This window comes from Ammospiza nelsoni, chromosome 4 (assembly GCF_027579445.1).
Source record: "Ammospiza nelsoni isolate bAmmNel1 chromosome 4, bAmmNel1.pri, whole genome shotgun sequence".
In the NCBI taxonomy this organism is placed as follows: Eukaryota; Metazoa; Chordata; class Aves; order Passeriformes; family Passerellidae; genus Ammospiza; species Ammospiza nelsoni.
Genome location: NC_080636.1, coordinates 66,354,155 through 66,367,046, shown reverse-complemented (window position 1 = coordinate 66,367,046; position 12,892 = coordinate 66,354,155).

The following is a 12,892-nucleotide window of genomic DNA, read 5'->3' as shown; positions in this document are numbered from 1 at the left end:
GGGTCTCAAATCACCCAGAGCAGCCAGAGGAATGTCCTGGGTCCCAACACCCATCCAGACCCAACTCTACAGACCCTGGAAAGCCCCCCTGCTATGCACATGCAGATCAGTCAGTGTCTTGGGAACAGTGATTTAACACTCCACAGTCTGTAATGTTCCCCCCAGCTCTCAGAGTACTCCCAGATGGGAATGTCTTGAGGCAGGCTAGCACCCTGCAGCAGCCAAGTGCTGCCCTTTCCTGTGCGCAGGTGCATGTTCCTGCATCAGCCAGCTGAACAAATGGATGCACTGGCTTTAACAGAGCTCTCTCAGCCCTTTAGCCTTCCTTGACAAAGAATCCTGCCATTAATGAACATCCCCACTTGTGTCTTTCAGCATGATTTCTCCAGTGTACTTTCAGAGATCTCATTCCAGAGGTGCTAACATCGCACAATGTGCTCATAGCCAAGACCCAGAGAAGTCAAACCAGACCTAACCAGGACACTTCTGCCAGGAACACAGGCTCTTCCTGAGACTTGGGCAGTTTGCTGCTGTGCCTCAGGGGGCCATGACCACTCACTGTCACCACCCAAACCACTGGCTGTAGCCACCATACGGAGGTTACAACTGGGAATGCCCAACTGAGCATCCAAATAACTTCTGCCTCACCTTTTCTCTTCACTTCCCTATCTGTTCTGTCATTTCTCACCTTTTGACTCCCACAGAGAGGACAATACAGCTTTTTTATGGGAATGACAGGAAAGCCTGTGGTGAGAAGCCAAACCAGGGTGAACAAACCCCAAGCAAAAACTAAGAGCAGCAGGTAATGATGCTCTTATGGAAAAGAGCATCCAAAATATACGGAGAAGTATCCAACGCAAAAAGGATGTGAGGAAAAGCACAACAGATTTCTCTTGGAGAAGCAAAACAACTTAAAGAAGACAGGGATTAAGTTGTGGGCAAAGGTAGTTTTACTATATGCACATTTTCAACACACTTTCAAATAGGAAATGTTTTAGAAAAGCTCAAATCTTTTCACTCAAGTAAAGCTCCAAGCAGAGGAACAAGACCTTGGATTTAAACATGAACCCTGTGGTTTACACTGTCTGCAAAACAGAGTCTATAAAAATGCACATTCTCTTGCCTTTAGGCTGTTCCCAAGAGCAAGGCCCTGTCAGCAGAGCTCTCTGTTACTTCTACGTTTGTGTGACAAATGCCACCCCAAACCTGCAAAGGTTTGTTGGTAATCCAGCAGCACTGATACTAAAACTGGCACATATCTCAGCAGCAAATTAATACTCCGCTATTTGACACAGTAAAATTTCTTTTTCCTGAAAAAGATGCATCTGTCAAGTTCTGTTACAGTTGACTCTGTTTACCTAATGCAGACAAAACTAATCGTTTTGAGGCACATTTTGTCTCAGAGTACTGACATTTCCACCCCCACCAACCCATGAGCCGCAATGACTGCTCTCCTTGCATCACTCTGTGAGACACTCTGCTTTCCAACTATGTTTATACATTAAGCAAGTCTATTTACTTTGACCTGTAAATTATTCCCTAAGTTAGTTTAATTAGGGAAAATATTGTGCTGGGAGAGATTCTTGCAGAACTGGGGAGATAAGTCAGCTCTATGTTTTTATTTGCCTCACCTCTAACCAGCAAAGGGAATACCAGTCATTAGCACAGAAAGTGCTGCTGATTTAAAGAAACAAAAAATGCTCATTTTCAGAGGGAAGAAAAATCTTACACTAGGGGCAGGAACATGAGAAAGAAGGAAGAGATGTGTTGAAGATCTACTGCTGTCCTTTCTGATGGGAGAACACTGAAGCTGCTTACTTGACTTGGATGTTGCAACATGCGGGCACTTAAGCCCCAGACAAACACCACTGCCACTGCAGCAGAGTGGGGGCCAGGGGCCCCTGAAGGAGGGATCCCCAGATGCTAGGCCATGGAGAAGGGAATTATATACTTCCCACAAAATGCTGTAAAAACATCTCCAAGGCTTTTCTGGTTAGAAATCTCTTTACTGTTGACTTCAAAAGGTCTCCTTCCTTGCAAGTTTGTGAGAAGAACCACCATCCTTTCTCCCTCAAAACCATTTTGCCATTAGTTCAGGTGCTTGGAATACTCACAGTCTTAGCACTCAGGTCCTCCGTGTCTGGACAGATTCAGATTATCATCATTCTAAAAGGCTTGAAGTACTCTGGGGTACACACAAGTCCATCCCACATCACAAAGAAATACTTCCCACCGTTCTATGAATGACTGAGGGAAGCCTGCTGTCCTACTTAATTTTAAAATGGGGTTTAATTCTCAGTGTAAAAACCAGTGCCACCCTCTTGTTTCATGCTCCCGGCAGAAGCAGAACATCACTGCTGGAGGCAGCTACAGGAAGGTTTGAAGGGATTTTTTCTTTTACAACCCAGCCAAGCCAATCTATGTTAACCCACTCAAGATTTGCTTCAACTGCCACACTAAATACTTTGTCTTCATAGTATTTTACACAAGGAAAGGCCATCCCAGGGTAGGGACATTTCCTCCTAACGTCATGGCAACACAGCTGTACACTCCTAAATGACAGCAGAAAAGCCAGCCTGGCAGGAACGTCTTGCGATTGTGGTTCAGCTTCCTTTTAGTTTCCACTGCATTAGCAATTGGAGCCTCATTGCATTTTCAGGCGTAATCATCTTCCTCTTATTTTTCTGCTCCCATTGTGATTATTTGTAAAAATGACAGCACCATTATCTTCTTGTATGTAAGGCTTCATACAGACCACTTTGGTAAAGAGATTTAACTGGAGGGAATGGCCTAAAGTGCAGTCTGCTCTGAAAAGGGCCAGGCAAAGTGGCATCCTGGGGCTCCCAGTCTGCATTTCAATTATTGTTGTAGGCCAATGAGCCTGATTTGGAAAGGGGGGGTGCCATTTCCCCCTTTCCCGTCCATCTATCCCTCCCCAGACAGATGTACCAGATCTCCTCTGACTGGCCCTTCCCACCTGTGTAGTCCTGGCTCTGTTGACATTTGTACAGGCACAAAGCTGGTCAGATGGCAGCAATCCAGTTATAATTAATGGGAGCAAATGGTTTGCTATAAACAGAGGAAGGGTTGGCATGGGGGAAGGTGACAGATGTCAAGCAAAGGGAAAACATCCATTAGCTGTTCCATCCTCCACTGCCACCCCAGTGCATTTGTTTTGCATGACAGCCCTTCAGTTCAGGCCCTGGTTTAAAACATCCAGACTCCAAATATTGGGTCTGTATTTGAACATTTGCAGTATTTACACAGCCCTCCTAAGCCAGGACACTGGAAGGGACTGTATAAGGCAGAATTTTAAAACTTCAGGCTTGCCTGCTCTTCAGGAATTTATACAGTCTTATAATCAGTAACCCTTGCAAATCTCCCCTCTCTTTGTCTCTTCTGTGAACACTCTCCATACCAGAAGCAAGCAAAGGCTTTTTGTCAGAAGGCTGCAGTTTGCAGGCATTTATTCTCCCAGCTCTTAAGATGAAAATGATTGCTCATTTGCACAAAAGAATTCCAGTACCTCTGGTGCAGGATGCAACCAAGAGCAGCCTGTTTCCACCTTGATCCAGCTCCTGCAGGAGCCTTGGGTGAGCTGCAGAAACTCCTCAGCTGAGCTGCTCCAGGGAACACAGGGAGCAAGTCCATGGCACAGTGCACGTGTCACAGAGGACACTCTGGGCTACTTTTGTCCACAGTGCCAAGGCAAGAAACACTAGCACAGAGGAAAGTCACCTGTACTAAGACAATGCTGCTGTGAGGGGATGCCAGGTGATACCAGCCAAACCAAAGCAGTACAGGAAGAAGGGGGGAGGAGTCTGACAGTTCCTGAAGCACTCAAATTGCCAGGCAGAAATCCCAGCCACATCAGACAAGACAAAGGTGAACCTCTCTCATAGGACTACCAAGACAACATTTAGATCTGTTCTCTTGGTAATTTTCCCAGCAGTAACACACTGGCATTTTACACAAGGATTTGCATCTCAGGACTCCTAGCCCCAGCACAGACAGAACATAGATTCCAAGTTAAATCAAATTGAAAACCAGATGTGCTTTTGACAAGGAAACCAGGTCAAGTGTAGCCATGAGGTTTCAGATCTCCTGCAGCTGTGCCTGTTACACGAAGAAAGCAGTGCTGCCTCCTCCTCCACCACAGTCTCTGCTGCTGCACAGCAGCAGCTGCTTCCTTGGGAAAAGCAGGCAAACAGCTTAGTTACACATTCGCAGACTCACCCCAGAAAAACACATTTTAAGTGCCAGGGAAAATAAGAAAACTTCACAAAGTCTGAAGAGAACAAGTTCCCGTGAATCCAGCAAGTGCTCTCTTCATGCATTTGCAGTTAGGCACTAAGGAACTACCCAGATACACAGCTAAGTATACATGCCACAAAGTCACAGAGGATGGGTCAGGCTGGGAGGGACTACAGTGACTCATCTGGTCCAACCTCCCTGCTCAAGCAGGGTCAGCCTAGAGCACATGGCACAGGATTGCATCCAGATGGTTCTTGAGTATCTCCAGTGAGGGGGACTCCACAAACTCTCTGAGCAATCTGTTCCAGTGCTCAGTCACCTGCACAGTACAAAAATTCTTCCTCATGTTCAGGTGGAACTTCCTGTGCATCAGTTTCTGCCTGTTGTCTCTTGTCCTATTGCTGGGCATCACTGAGCAGAGCCTGGCTCCATCCCCTTCACACCCTCCCTTCAGATACTCACAGACATTGATGGATTGCCTTCTCTGTCTCTTCTCGAGGCTGAACAGACCCAGCTCCCTCAGCCTTTCCTTCTGAGAGATGCTCCAGCCCCCTCATTGCCCTTGTGGCCTCTGCTGGACCCACTCCAGGAGCTCCATGTCCCTCTTGTGCTGAGGAGCCCAGAACTGGACACTCTGCAGATGTGCCTCACCAGGGCTGGGCAGAGGGGCGGGATCACATCCCTCTACCAGCTGGCAATGCTCTTCCCAATGCACCCCAGGATGCCATTGGCCTTCTTGGCCACAAGGACACCCCCAGGCTCATGGAAGGCTTGTTGTCCACCAGGACACTCAGGTCCTTCTCCATAGAGCTGCTCCAGCAGGTCAGCCCCCAGCCTGTGCTGGTGCCTGAGGTTATTTTTCCCTGTGCATACGGTCATTTACAGCTGACATAGATAGGAATATAAGAAGTCACTTTCTTCCTCTTCCTAAGAAAGCAGCTTGCTGACAGTTGATAGTCACAAGTTACATGTGGCTGTTAAGTTACACTGTGAAGATCTTTCTACACAGAAAGCCATGGATCGTCACTCTAGGAAAGCCAGTGACCTCTTTTAGGAGTGTTATACTTGTGCTGATAAACAAACCAAAGGTTTGCTGCATTTGTGGGGCTGCCTGCTTGCCTCTAAAGCACAGACCAAGCAGGGAGCAGACACTGTTTGATCTGTGGAAGGTCCTGCTGCTAGCAAGTATTCCCGAACAACTCCTGCAAAAGAGCAAAGTGCTTGCTCAGTTAACACCAATCAATCAACTACAGTTAAGAAGAGAGATTATACATTATACAACCCTTGCCTACCCCACACACAAACATCTTCCAAAATGCAGCTGAGTTCCTGTTAGGAGGCATGGTTACTGTTTTTAAATGACTGCCAGAAGAGATTCAAGCCCTCAGTGCAGGTGAAAGAGCATTAGTCCAAGACATGCACCTCCTCGAGGAAGGGGACTCCTCCTGCCACTCAATCCAAATTATAATAATGCATGTGCTGGGCCAGAGGGAGGAAATTATGCCTAAGGGGAAGCATGACTCTGTAGTATGGGAATGAAGAGCTCTGCTGCCTGCTCTCATTTCTGCTTATGGATGTGATGTTAATGTTAAACAGCACATTAAAAGACAGTGCTCAGAAATAGCACTTGACCCCTGCCTTCCTCTTCACAGGCAAGCACCTTCCCCTGTAGGCTCTCTCCTTTCCCAGCTACAATTTAAAAGCAGCCAAAACAGAGGTGTGATGCTTGTCAGGAGCTTGGTTCCCCCGAGCACTGAGTCTACTTTGATCACAACTTAGGCAAAGAAACTCTTCATGTTGGGGTCAGGTCACATTTCCCTGTGAGCTGTGCTGTGGGACTCCCATTCTAAGCAGTCCTGAGTGGGTATGAATGGAGAATCCAGCTGATCAGAGATGTCAGGGAGGTTCCTCACCTCCAAGGGTTAGTAGGGACTGAAGAGGGAATAGACAGACAGCAGCCTGGATTTCAGCATCTAAACTCTGCTTAGAACCTACTTTAGATATCCAAGCCCCTAAACTCAGTTTCTAGGTCACAGCTGACTTCCAAAAGGTTCTGCTCCAAACCACATGGGAATGTTACAGTAATAAACATATTATCAATTTAAGTGTTCAGATACTGTGGTAACAGCACCTGATTTTTGTATGCTTGAAGTGGGCGAGCTCAACTGCTTTTTTTCTGTTAATGTTAACTTTCTTTTTTCCTGCTTTAAACTTCCACTCTTATGAGGTAAGCCCTATTAAAACACGGGTTTTCTTCATCTTTGCTTTAAAAGTACCTCCTTTAGAGAACTGTTCTATTGTCAAGCAGTTTATTTAAAAAACAAAAAAGAAAACGAGAGGGTGAGGGAGAAGGAATGAAAGAGACAGCTTTATGTAAAATCTTCAAGCTCATCTAGTCCACCTCAAAGCAGGTACAGACAAGAATAGCTGCTCAGTGTGCGTGTAAAATTGTTTTACTAAATGTGGAAGGCAAAGCATTGATTCAGTCTCCCAGACACGAGAAGTCAGGATTGCACAGAGCTGCCATTAGTGCTCTCACTGCTGTGAAATCTGAAAGGAGTGGAATGGCCACTCGCTCAGAGGCCAACATAAAGGCAATGAAAGAAGCCAAAATTACTCTTCTGAATTTCCTCTCACTGCTGCTATAATTGGGCACCCCAAGGTATTTTCTTCTTGTTCACAATGCTGAGCAGTCAAACCCATCACTGCATACATAGTAGGCAGCACAAAACTGTCAGTTTTTCCATTGATTTTTTATAATATGATCAATAAAATATTTCACTATGACCCATAAAATCCTATGTGCATCATCAGAAGATGAGAAAGATGCTGAACAGAAAAAAAAAAAAAAACAACGCAAAATAAACTAACCAGAAACAGAAGTGCAGATCTACTTACTACTTTTTCTCCAGTAAAAGCCCATACAAGATGGCTTCCTTTCCAATTCTAATCACATCACTGGTGAGGTGAAAAAATCAAACCCCATTGGCCAGAGTCAACTTCAACTGGAGAAGTGCCACACAATTCAACAACCATGCTTGTAGTTGCCTCAACAGCCAGAGCAGTGTAATAGGACTGGCTCTCAGCACTGTATTCCCTTGTTTGGAAATAACAGCATGAAACACTAAACAAAGCAGCCCTCCATGCAAACTTTACCAGATTGCAGCGAACTGCCCCGAATGGCAAGCTGCAAAGTGCAGCTTGCCACTGGCTGACAGCTCTACAGGCAGAAAGGCCCTATCCCAACTCATCAGCAGTGACCTTGAAGAGCTGATGGGGACTGCAAATGGCCCTGGGGCAAAAAGTGTCTTTTTCAAATGCACTCTTTGGCCCATTGGGGTAAGATAATTAGAGGTGAAGACACTGAAATTCTCTTCCTTGAATGTAAATCCATGCCTGCAGAAAGCAAATTCCCCACCACTCTGGCTGAAGGGCCATTAACTTGAGAGCTGGACCTGATGATCACAGCGGGTCCCCTCCAACTCAAAAGAATGAAACAAATCTTGAAGTCTATAGAAAATAGGTGGCCAAATATACCACAAACTCTTGGAACCTTAAAAGGTTTCAAGCTGTGCATGCTGAAAATCTTGGAAAGCCACCTGATTACTGGAATATAAGCAGGTACTTCAGCTTCTTTTTAACATCTCACATTAACTAGCCAACACTCAGCTGGTCACTTTGAGAAGTATTTGAGTGCAGACTAACTGTGGATCGGACTGCAGTAACATCCACTTCCATACTTATTGAAACATCTTTTTTTTTTTCTTCTTCCCCCAGTTGTAACTGGGGGAAGACATCTGTAATGTAAAAAAAGCTTTACATTGTAAATTTACAAACAATTTTTGATTGCTCACAAAACAGTCCAGATACACCGCAAAACCTAAATTTTGGAATATAAGTAGTAGAGATTCTGGGAATTGGTTATGAAATGAAAAGCTTCCTCAGAGCCTTGCTTTACAAGACTGAGTTCAGAGAGTGAGAGCTGTTTCAGACAGCACTGCTCTGAACCTCTTGCCTTTTTAAGATCCAAGAAACTCTCACAACAGCATAGTTCTCCAAAGGTCCTTCCCAAAAGGCAATTCATAAAGTCTGAAAGCACTAAGATGACAGTGGATATGGGACTTGTGGGAAAGCTCAAGGCATGACAATGCAGCCATTCTGCAGAGTGCTACAGAATAACCACAAAGGTGAAAGAACTGACAGAGAAGCAAGGGAACAGCACTCACCCTTGCCCATCAGTCAGCAGTACATCAACTGGGAAGAGTTTGCACAACTCCACTCAGGCTCACCACAGCTTTTACTCCAAGATGCACACAAGATACACAGAACCAGAAGCATCATCTGGTAACTGCTACCGATCACAGTAAGATGTGGACTGGGGATTTCTGAGTGAATCATATGTGACAGAGGAAAGGTTGGACTGAAAGAAAGAAAAAGGAACATGCTTCATCTCATTCCATATTCTCCTTATGGAAAAGGAAAAAAAATTAACAGAAGTAGTGAAAAACAGCACAATTCCAGCACAACACAGAAAGAGGAAGGAGAGGGAGGACAGTCCAAGAAGAGAAACTGTGACTGTTTTTTGCTGTGGTTCTGATTGCACCATTGCCTGTTACAAGCTGCAGGAGTCAGGCTGAGACAAAGAGGATCGTTCACACTGCAAAGACAACCTCCTGAGTGTCCAGTTTCTCCATGGGCCTCATAAGCTGGGACCTGAACACAAACCATGACCAGACAGCACTACCTACAGAGCAGCCCCTGGGAACCGAGCTTGGTGCATCCATGGGAATGGCAGAGAAAACCGATCCTGGCAGCCAGAATTGTTTTCAGAGCTGCAGCAGGGGACTACCAGGACGTCAATAAAAACCACAAAACCCTCTCAATTCTATGCAGGGCTCTGGGAGTTTCTACAGCTTGCAAATTCCTTCAGGGATTTTGAAGATTTCCTTCTTTGCATCCATTTTCAGGTGCTGAAGAGATCTATTCACACAACAGGTTGGAAACAGATTTCTCCTAACAGAGAAGGAGGGTCTTTAGTAAACACCATTCCTCAGGCTGTTACTTCTGCTTGGGACACCCAGACTTTTATGCATCAGTTACAAGACCTCTTATATCCTCTAAGAAATCCTGCTTTCCTCATCCCTCAATAGTCTCAGACCTTTAAACCTCACTGCATTGTGTCAGCAGCTTTGCAGGAGCCTTTTGGAGCGCTCCCATCTTCTACCAGGATCACCACACTGACTCAACAGCATCAGCTGGCAAAGAAATTTTAAGAGCAAAAATAAAAAGCCATTCTGAGAACTATTAGGTGAATTCTACTTGCCATTGTGCTATTTCTGTTCACAGTGGAATATTTTATTAAATTGTGCGCTTGTGCACTACCTCCCATCAGTCAAAAAAAAAAAGCCCAAACCTGCTTATGCCTTCATGACATTTTCCTGCTGTGGATCTTTAATGCTGTGGCCATCGATACTAATCCCAGGAAATTAACAAAAGCCTTCAACCATCAAGAGGCACTCACACAGGACTCTACAAGTGAACATCAGGACTCTACAAGTGAACATCATATCAGCTTTTGCAGCCACCAAAATGCTTGTCAGTCAGTTTCCAAAAGAATCATACCTATGAGCTCTTTTTGTTTAATCCACTCTAGCCCCCTTCACAGCAACTCAATAACCTGTTTACCATGCCTACAGAAAACAGCATCATAAAAAGATTATTTGTGACCTATAAGAAAATTAATGAAAAAGCTTATCTTGCAAAGTGGCAAGGAATGGGATCTAAACCAAGATCTAAATCTCAAAATTAATTGACATGCATTGTGACCCTTTCACCTCTTCCACTTTAAGAGAAACAAAAAATATGAGCAATAAAGCCCCTCGCTTCGGATACTTTGAAAGGAAGAGTCAGTGCACAACACACTCTTCAAGGACTCTCACATGGGAGCCACACCCAAAATTAAAATTTTTGATTTTAAGACATCTTGAAAATGAGAAATTTAAAATGGACCTGGGGGTGACTAATTCCCTTGGGCTGGAAGATGGCATGATGACTGTATTGCTAATAAAAATAAATTCTATTCAGAAAGTCTAGGAAACAAGTGATACACTCTATTGTAACTAGCAAACAGGAGGTAAGAAAACCCAAGGAGCAAATGCCAGAACTTCCTCTCACATTAGAAGCAAGTCAGTCCCACTCTTTTTCAATGTCTTTCACACGAAGAAAACACCGTCACTTCTGTAGCCACAACGGACCTCTTGTAAAACAGCCTGACTCACTCTGGATACAGTCAGCAGGCAAGTTTATTTATTTGGTCAACTGGTAGTAGGTTGTGTAAACAGTGTAAGATCACCAGGTTCCTTCACCTGCTCCGTGCCAGCCTTACTCACACTGGGCTTGTCCCCATTGGAACGGGGACATTCCACTGCTAATGAGCTCTCCAAGCCTCCACCCTGCCCAACTGGGAGCTGTCTCAGCTTCCATAGTTACACTTCTAACACAGGGTGCTCCTTAGCAGCTGAAGGGAGAGGTTTCAGCCTGCAAAGTAAATGCTTGCAAGGTCCACAGGAAGAGAGCCTAAGCTGTGGTTCCTTCTGTAAGGCACAAAAAGCATTAACAGTGTGAGTAAACAGAGAGAAAGGTCAGAAGCAGTCAGTTAATCAACTAATTCATGCTTCTTAACTGGAACTCAGTCCCAAAGCTAGTAAGGATCTAGCTGAGACCTGAAATGTTTCCACATGCAGGCAGCATCTCAGATTTCTCTTTGGTAACCCAGGTTTCAATGGCATCGTTCCCCTTGACAGGAGGTTTTACCTGTTTTCTTGGGCCCCAAGACACTAACCAAACTTAAACGCACAAGCTTTTGAGCTGAATCACATATTTACTTCCAAAACATGCTATCACACTAACAAAACAGTCTTACCAATGATGTATCAAAATCAAACAAACCAACCAGACAATCATCAGCTTCAAGAGCATTTAATCACAGCCTGGAAAAGGTTAAATGCAGGAGCAGACTTGTCCATAAATCACAAAAGTCCTTTTCAATTTCCAGTGACAACACAGACAAGCTTTTCACTTTCTCACGGCCCATCAGAAGAGCCTTAATCACAGCCTCACACTCATTCCCTCGCCCATCAAACCAGAGCGGCTGCCACAGCCCTCATCACGGCCCATCCTTGGGTTTGCTCACCCCTCCAGGCAAGGAGCCTGGGACGGTGTTACAGACCCTCTCCCAGGCTATTTTATCACACGTGCAGCACAGAAGGAACACGGATAGCTACACCACAGCACAACCCAGAGTGGTTTCATCATTTTCCAGCTGGGTTTTTATTTAATGGGTCTTCTTAAATTTCTTTTTTTAGAAGTCGTATAGTAAAAACAATTAGCCAAAAAAATAAAATCTAACTATCCCTTGTCAGTTACCAGGTGCTTTCTTACACAAAGTATTTTCACAGTGATTTCTTTTCTGACAGTGCTGAGGGCTAACAACACGGAATTCAGCCACAGTGGGACTCGAGCAGCTCCACAGGTGGCATTGCAGGGTGTAACCAAAGACAAGGCCTTGGGTGGAACTTGGGACTGTGTCAACAGAATCACTGAGCTCACCCAAAGCCCAAAGACAATCAGGTTCCTCAGGAGATGCAGGCAAGGGGCAGAGCCCAGCCTCCCTGGGACCTTCTGGTCTTTATGAAGAAGCAACATCACTGGTCAATGATGCACATCCTCTGATTAAAAGAAAACACCTCTAGTCCTACTTTCAAGCCAGGAGTCATTGCTTTTAGACCATGACTAATTTTGACATTTAGCTGAAATGTGGTAGATTAGGCCTTAAACCCTCTCCATCTGGGAGGAGATCCAATTTTATAATTCTTAGCTCCAAGCTAACAGTATCCCAGAGCCTGAGCTTTCTCCACTCTTCCAATGGCTATTCATGCATTTGTCATTGTATGGAGAAGAGCATGAAACACTAGAGCCTCCCTCTTTAATTCAGATACAGGCACTCACTACAAATCTCTCAGGCTGCAAGATAAATTCAAAAAGTTGGATGAAGGCTGCTCCCACTGAACAACCAATTGTTTCCACTTCACTGGAGAACTCGACAGCAATGCAGAAGGTGAGATCTCCACGCCCTGAACCCAAGGAAGGAGTTATATTGCTGCCTCCTCACAATTACCTACAACCATAATTTTCTTTCCCCTTTTATTGAGCTTTGCATTTCAGCCACAGCTACCATTTCATGATAGGAATTACACTTCCACTGCACCAGAGCAATGATACCCAAGAGGGCCATAAAGAACAAGTCTTGCTAAATCCTGCCAGAGCAGTCACACTGCAAGGAAGAGTAACACATACTCTGAGGTGCAAGCATGGTGGGAAGGGTAAGAGGCAACAGAAAAGGCAGTTGGTACTGCTCTCCAACACACTTCTAAAAATCCTTCATATTTTAAGCTTCAAGATTTCTTGCCAGTTACATAGCTCAGTGCCTTACACACACACCAGTAGTAAGTACGTATTAAACTGAACTCACCTTCTTAACTTGTTTTCCCCTAAAAGCTGCCATGATCTGCCTTGGAAAGAGACCACCCCTCCTTTGCTCTTATTTTGTAACCTCACTTAAGAGGCAGCAGGTGTACCC